Consider the following 8313-nt stretch of genomic DNA (forward strand, 5'->3'; position numbering starts at 1 on the left):
TTTCCTCTCATCCTTCCTGTACAGCAACATCACAAAAAATGCATAACTGCCACTCCACTGCTGTACTAAAAACAATTTCTTCCTAGAGAGTGCAGTGGGTTCCCCTGAGGCAATGTCATCCTCACCAACAGGAAGACCCAAATGGAAGAGAAGCCACCACCAAGCAGAAAGGCTTTCTAGCAGATACACAAATGGAGAGACAGCTATAGCCTGGGGGTGTACCCCTCTCCAGCAAGAGAAAAACAAGGTCTTCATCCTCCCTCCAGTCCTCACAAATGACTCAGTCATTTCCTGGTCACCCAGGCTCATCGGCACATGCCGCCAAGGAAACAAACGGCCAGAATTAAGGACGGCTCATTGACAAGACCAACTTGACCTCATTTCTCCAACCAATGTGCATAGTGTGCTCAGCGGAAGAGTGGCGAAAGAGATCACAGAAAGTTCAAACCACATACCCACACACAGAGCTGAGCTACCTCATGATTCACAGTATGGCCTTGCTCTGCACAATGGCACAGACTTTTGACAACAGGTGACTCTCTTCTGCCCCAGAGCCTACACTACCCATGGCGTTTGTGGCACAGAAGTCTGATTCAGACCAGAGGTACCTTACCATCCAAACAGAATATTTTCCATAACCCTTGCATTCATCGATTGAGCTTGATACAGATAACTTAGATTGAAGACATTACCATTGCCACCGGAGAGAAAACAATCATCGAATACATGCCTCAGAAGGCTACCTGACAAGTCAGGCCTAGGGATCAACACCTGGAATAGCACAGAGGAGCCAGGTCACATCTGACCTATACTGAGTAGTGTCACTTTCTCTTGCTCTAGAGTGCGAGTTCTCGGCGGCCGGGCTGGCCCGAGGGCGCCTGCGCGCTGAGGCGGAGGGCGCATGCGCGCTGAGGCGGGGCGCGCCGCCCAGCAGGCCGGCTGCAGCCGGCGCTTGGGGCGGGGCAGACGCGGCGGTTTAGCTGGAGCGCAGGACGGCGGGGCCCCGGCGGCAGAAGATGGCGGAGCCGAGGAAGAAGTACTGTGTGTACTGCCTGGCCGAGGTGAGCCCGCTTCGCTTTCGCTGCACCGAGTGCCGGGACATCGAGCTGTGCCCCGAGTGCTTCTCCGCTGGCGCCGAGATCGGCCACCACCGCCGCTACCACGGCTACCAGCTGGTGGACGGCGGGCGCTTCACGCTCTGGGGGCCCGAGGCCGAGGGCGGCTGGACCTACCGCGAGGAGCAGCTGCTGCTGGATGCCATCGAGCAGTTCGGCTTCGGGAACTGGGAGGACATGGCAGCTCACGTCGGCGCTTCCCGGACCCCCCAGGAAGTGAAGGAGCATTACGTAATCATGTACATCCACGGAAACCTGGGGAAGGCCTGCATCCCCGATACCATCCCCAACCGGGTGACCGACCACACCTGCCCCAGTGGGGGCCCCCTCTCTCCCAGCCTCACCACCCCTTTGCCTCCCCTAGACATCTCGGTGGCCGAGCAGCAGCAGCTGGGCTACATGCCGCTGCGAGACGACTATGACATTGAGTATGACCAAGATGCCGAGAGGCTCATCAGCGGGCTCTCGGTCAACTATGACGACGAGGACTTGGAGATTGAGCTAAAGCGCGCGCACGTGGACATGTACGTGCGCAAGCTCCGCGAGCGGCAGCGGCGCAAGAACATCGCGAAGGACTACAACCTGGTACCCGCCTTCCTAGGCAAGGACAAGAAGAAGGGGCGGGCGGCGCGGCGCAAGGTCACCAAGGAGGAGAAGGAGCTGCGGATGAAGCTGCGGCCGCTCTACCAGCTCATGTCGTGCAAGGAGTTCGACGAACTGTTCGAGACAATGTACAAGGAGAAGATGCTGCGCGCCAAGATCCGCGAGCTGCAGCGCTACCGGAACAACGGCATCAGCAAGATGCAGGAGTCGGCGGAGTATGAGGTGGCCCGGGACAAGCGCGAGAAGCGCAAGGAGAACAAGGCGGTGGCGGCGGTGGCGGCGGCGGCGGCGGCGGGGGGCGGCAAGGAGGACGGCCGGAACGGCGAGTTCGCGGCCATCGAGCACCTGCCTGGCTTCGAGCTCCTGTCGGACCGCGAGAAGGTGCTGTGCAGCTCGCTGAACCTGAGCCCCGCGCGCTACCTGACGGTGAAGACCATCTTCATCAAGGACCACCTGCAGAAGCGCCAGGGCATCCCCTCCAAGAGCCGCCTGCCCAGCTACCTGGACAAAGTCCTCATGAAGAGGATCCTGAACTTCCTCACCGAGAGCGGGTGGATATCCAGGGACGCCTCCTGAAGCCCGCTGCCCGGAGCGCCTGGGACGTACTGACGGTCGGACGGACAGACGAATATATGGCTTGATGGTCGCCAAGAGCCGTACCGACAGCGACAGGGGGTGGTGGTGGGGGGGGAAGCTTTGTGAGCCAAAACGAAACGGGTTGGGCGGGAGGGGGAGAGGAAACGCTTTTCCGCCCCCGCCCCCGCCCCCGCATTGTTGCTCTTTTTTAAAAAAAATAAATGGAGTTCTTTTTTTAGGGTATCAGTTCTTTTTACGATCCTCTGAAGAAACAATAGCAACAGTCTGATCAAGGAGAAGACAAAACCTGTGTATATTTTAACTGAATCCCTAAATGTAGTACTTTAAGATGACGATTTGCCTTAAAGTGTTCAGTGTGGAGCATATGATGATGAGATCAGGAAATTGCCTTTTTTTGTTGATGCTTCCCAGTGGTACAGAACCGTGAGATGGGCGGAGAGGAGCCCTTCCCTCCTAGCCACCTGCTCACCCGCCGTGACCTGAGCTCTACCGCGGCTGCCCTCGGTGTCGGGCAGGTGGCACTTTAGGCGGAGGACGCCAGGTCGGGCAGGAGAAGATGCCAGGGACGGGCATACGTAGAGACTCGCTGGGAGGAATCTGGTGTTGAACAGTTTGGCCAAACTGAGCTTCCCCACGACGGCTAGAAGGGACACGGTCTGCAGCGAGCAGAGGCGGAGACGGTGCTAGTCCTTCCAGGGGTTCTCAGCCGGGGTTCCTGGAGCAGCAGCGCAGCGTCCCCAGGGGAACCCGCTGGCCCTACAGGGACTTGGGCCCGCCCAGGCGTGGGGCGGGGCCTCACAGGTCACTGGGGCGTGCTGAAGTCTGAGAACTGTGGGCTTTAGTCGCTCTGGTGTCACCGATTTTCTACATCAGATTCTTAGTTTGGTGGGGATTTAAGTCTTATTTTTATATAAATGATTGCCAGACTTTAACTAAGCTTGAGAAACAAAAGCTCCCTGTAAAATGTGTGTGGCCCTGGCCAAGAGCTGTCAAACAAGAAGTTCTGTGCTTAAGCAAGTTTTCAATGTGTGTGTCTCTTGATGGTAGGAAGAATTTATTTAGGCTTGACTGTTTTTAAACACCATAATAAATGTACAATTTATGTTAAAAGTGTGAACCCTTTGTTACAAGGGAAAAGTAATTTTATGATTGGTTGCCTCTTGCCCCATCAACTCCAGCTATTACTGTCGCATTAGCCCCATCCCCTGCTGTTTGCTCAGAGCCTTTAAATTTCTATATTTAATTCTTAATGATAAATGAGTCACCATAATCCCATGGAATTAGGTCTTTTCAAAACTGAAACTCTCTCAAGTCACAGAATATAATCAGCTGTTCAGAATGATGCTCTGGATGGCCAGCATCCCGAGAATGTATTCAGACTGAAACTGCCTACCGCCTCTTTTTTCCCCTTTTACACGTTAAACAGGTTGAGAACCAAAAAAAAAAAAACAACAACAACAACAAAAAACAAAAAAGAGTGCGAGTTCTTGAGACTGCTGCCAACTGGAAAAATACCCTTTTCGAATGCTCTGCCTTGTGACTGCTTCCCAAGATGCTAATAGTCAGCAGAAGAACCCATGAAACAATTCACTGAGGCCTTCCCCACAGCCCCTCCAACAAAGAGAATCAGGAAGACTGTGATGTGATGGGCAGCCAGCACAAGCCTGTGTGGAAAGGAAAGAATGGGCCACAGTTACGGTTAAGTTTCACAACTCTTTTTCACTAGCAAATGAGCCAGTCTTGGACACCATCATGTCTCTCGGTTAAGGAACACTACTTAGGAGAAAGCTTTCTCTTAGTATTATATGTTTCAGTTTGTCACCACATGAGGAATCCACAATGACACCCATCATCCAAGGATTTAATGTAATTTAACTTACTACAGGTGTAAACCAAAAGAGGATGAATGTCAATGTGCTGGAAAAGGCCACACACTCTAGTTTCCCATCAAAAGGAATGTGCAATTTGAATATGGGTAGGTGAAATTCAGGTTCTGTGCTGCCAGCTTCTGACTGAATCTTGTATTACTAATAAAGCAGTTATAAATAAAGTTATAAATAAAGTAGTTATCTACTGAGACTGAAGATTAAAAGGCTCTCTGAGAGTGTGTGTGCTCAGTCATGTTCAACTCTTAACAACCCCATGGACTGTAGCCTGCCAGGCTTCTCTGTAAATGGGGTTTTCCAGGCAAGAATATTGGAGTCGGTTGCCATTTCCTCCAAGGAGTCTTCCCAGCCCAGGGATTGAACCCAGGTCTCCTGCATCCCCTGCACTGACAGGCAGATTCTTTACCATTCAGTTCAGTTCAGTTCAGTTCAATTGCTCAGTTGTTTCCGACTCTTTGCGACCCCATGAATTGCAGCACGCCAGGCCTCCCTGTCCAACACCAACTCCTGGAGTTCACTCAAACTCATGTCCATCAAGCCGGTGATGCCATCCAGCCATCTCATTCTCTGTCATCCCCTTCTCCTGGCCCCAGTCCCTCCCAGCATCAGAGTCTTTTCCAGTGAGTCAACTCTTCACATGAGGTGGCCAAACTACTGGAGTTTCAGCTTTAGCATCAGTCCTTCCAATGAACACCAGGACTGATCTCCTTTAGGATGGACTGGTTGGATCTCCTTGCAGTCCAAGGGACTCTCAAGAGTCTTCTCCAACACAACAGTTCAAAAGCATCAATTCTTCGGCACTCAGCTTTCTTCACAGCCCAACTCTCACATCCATACATGACCACTGGGAAAACCATGGCCTTGACTAGACAGACCTTTGTTGGCAAAGTAATGTCTCTGCTTTTAAATATGCTATCTTGGTTGGTCATAACTTTCCTTCCCAGGAGTAAGTGTCTTTTAATTTCATGGCTGCAATCACCATCTGCAGTGATTTTGGAGTCCAAAAAATAAAGTCTGACACTGTTTCTAGTGTTTCCCTATCTATTTCCCATGAAGTGATGGGACCAGATGCCATGATCTTCGTTTTCTGAATGTTGAGCTTTAAGCCAACTTTTTCACTCTCCTCTTTCACATTCATCAAGAAGCTCTTTAGTTCTTCTTCACTTTCTGCCATAAGGATGGTGTCATCTGCATATCTGAGGTTATTGATACTTCTCCTGGCAATCTTGATTCCAGCTTGTACTTCTTCCAGCCTAGCGTTTCTCATGATGTACTCTGCATAGAATTTAAATTAGCAGGGTGACAATATATAGCCTTGACGTACTCCTTTTCCTATTTGGAACCAGTCTGTTGTTCCATGTCCAGTTCTAACTGTTGCTTCCTGACCTGCATATAGGTTTCTCAAGAAGCAGGTCAGGTGGTCTGGTATTCCCATCTCTTTCAGAATTTTCCACAGTTTATTGTGACCCACACAGTCAAAAGCTTTGGCATAGTCAATAAAACAGAAATAGATGTTTTTCTGGAACTCTCTTCCTTTTTTGATGATCCAGCGGATGTTGGCAATTTGATCTCTGGTTCCTCTGCTTTTTCTAAAACCAGCTTGAACATCTGGAAGTTCACGGTTCATGTATTGCTGAAGCCTGGCTTGAGAATTTTGAGCATTACTTTACTAGTGTGTAAGATGAGTACAACTGTGCAGAAGTTTGAGCATTCTTTGGCATTGCCTTTCTTTGGGATTGGAATGAAAACTGAGCTTTTCCAGCCCTGTGGCCACTGCTGAGTTTTCCAAATTTGCTGACATATTGAGTGCAGCACTTTCACAGCATCATCTTCCAGGATTTGAAATAGCTCCACTGGAATTCCATCACCTCCACTAGCTCCACTAGCTTTGTTCATAGTGATGCTTTCTAAGGCCCATGTCTGGCTCTAGGTGAGTGATCACACCATCGTGATTATCTTGGTGGTGAAGATCTTTATTGTAAAGTTCTTCCGTGTATCCTTGTCACCTCTTCTTAATATCTTCTGCTTTTGTTAGGTCCATACCATTTCTGTCCTTTATCGAGCCCATCTTTGCATGAAATGTTCCCTTGGTATCTCTAATTTTCTTGAAGAGATAGATCTCTAGTCTTTCCCATTCTGTTGTTTTCTTCTATTTCTTTGCATTGATTGCTGAGGAAGGCTTTCTTATCTCTCCTTGCTATTCTTTGGAACTCTGAATTTAGATGCTTATATCTTTCCTTTTCTCCTTTGCTTTTCGCTTCTCTTCTTTTCACAGCAGCTATTTGTAAGGCCTCCCTAGACAGCCATTTTGCTTTTTTGCATTTCTTTACCATTGCACCACCTTAAAAGCACCTTATTAATGATGTTATTAGCTAAATCAGGGGAAATTGAGTAATAGTCTAAAAACTTAAAGTTAGATCAGGTTGCTTTTTTAAATCTCTTGCAATTTTAAATGTACTTAGCCTACACTTAATTTTTTTTCTAAAATAGAGCATATTTTAAAGAAAATATTTTTATATGAATTTGTACTTCAGTATAAACAGTATTTGGCAAAGAGTGGTTTTCGTATGTATGGCCCTTTGAAAAGGTATCAGAATGGTTTGTGTGTTGTAACTTTCTCTACAGAGAAGTAAATTAAGTGTGTAGTATGTGTAAATATAAATATATTACATCTGGATTTATACACCAAATATGTAAAACCAAAATATACCAAATTTTGGAATGCAGCCTATACATTTTGAAAAAATGTTTCATGACATCAGTTAAATACTTGGAGTCTGGTACTTGAGAAATTATGTGTAGATTTTTGTAAGTAGTTATTTTATTCAAACAGGAATAAATGTATGTTATTTTGTTGTATTTCTTAATTTAAATAAAATATTTAATATGCTATTTAAAAAAAGGCTATTTGAGAATATTTTAAATAGTGGAGGGTGTCAAGCTCAAAGATGATAGTAAGAGAGAGCTGAGAGACTTTCAGACTCAGACACTGGAGGCAGTTTGTGGATGAAACACGAGGTATGGTCTCAGTAATGTCTGCAAGCAAACACATGGCCATGAATTACTGGAAGCGTGAAAATTTCAAGGAGAATTCACTCCTGACTTGACTATTACTTCCACTATACTCCCAGGATCCTTATCACACATGGAACTGGTCTGGGATACCACCATTGACCACAACCCACTTGGTCCACAGGTCCCATTTTACCCTTTTTAATAGAAGTGTTTTCAATTAACTTCAGATCCATATTATCATACTAGGAAAAAAGGCACCCAAGCAGCACACATTCCAAATTCATGAGGTTTATTTTCAACAGGTCAATCCAGTTCACCTCACTGCTGCCAGCTACTGCAAGAGTTTCCAACGAGAATAAAAAGAGAGATCAACCCTTTGATGGTAAACTGTCAAAATCTGGTGATTTTGAAAACAGACATTCTAATAGTCAATGTGTCTGCAACAGAGGCACCCACAATGAACAGAGGAACATGGTTAAGGACTGGAGAAAGATACCACTGTCTTGTTTAATGAACTGATTCCATTAACAGTTTCTACCACAGAATTAGCAAGCCCTGTCTAGGGAGAGACCTTGACATTTTTCTTTTAGACACCCAGGAAAGGCATTTCGATGCCATCTTCAATTATGGTTCAGGTGACAGGGAAAAAGTCCTACCCTCTGCCCAGCACATTTGGCCGCACATAACAAGCTTGCTCTTAGTTTTCTAGTCAGTCAGGTCAGTTGGTTCCAGATCCACTCTTCACTTGACAGCCCCCTAGGCTGACCAGTACTGGACTTTTCCATCATAGGTCCTAAAGGAGATCTGCAAGAAGATTGCCTGATGGTAGACAGACTAGCACAACTGCAGGAAAATTATGTAACTTGGAACTGCATAAACTTGGGGGCCTGCGGCCAAAACCCCATTTCCCTTATGTAGTGAAGCTCCTCAGAACACAGCCCAGGAAACCCATGATACTGCCTATGCCCATTGGGCTAGGCCAAATGTTATGAAAGGTAACATAAGACAGATACTGATCTTCAGAGGTATGGCTGCCCTTCAAAATGAACCAATGGTTGATCCTGTCTTAAACAAACATCACACAGTAATTATGTAAC

General features: G+C 47.2%; 1 pseudogene; it reads left to right on the top strand.

Annotated features, from left to right (window-relative positions):
• Positions 1–973: 973 nt before the first annotated feature.
• LOC108634469 lies at positions 974–2430 on the top strand (annotated as a pseudogene).
• The last annotated feature ends 5883 nt before the right edge of the window (positions 2431–8313 follow it).

Source organism: Capra hircus (assembly GCF_001704415.2).
Source record: "Capra hircus breed San Clemente chromosome X unlocalized genomic scaffold, ASM170441v1, whole genome shotgun sequence".
NCBI classification, from domain to species: Eukaryota; Metazoa; Chordata; class Mammalia; order Artiodactyla; family Bovidae; genus Capra; species Capra hircus.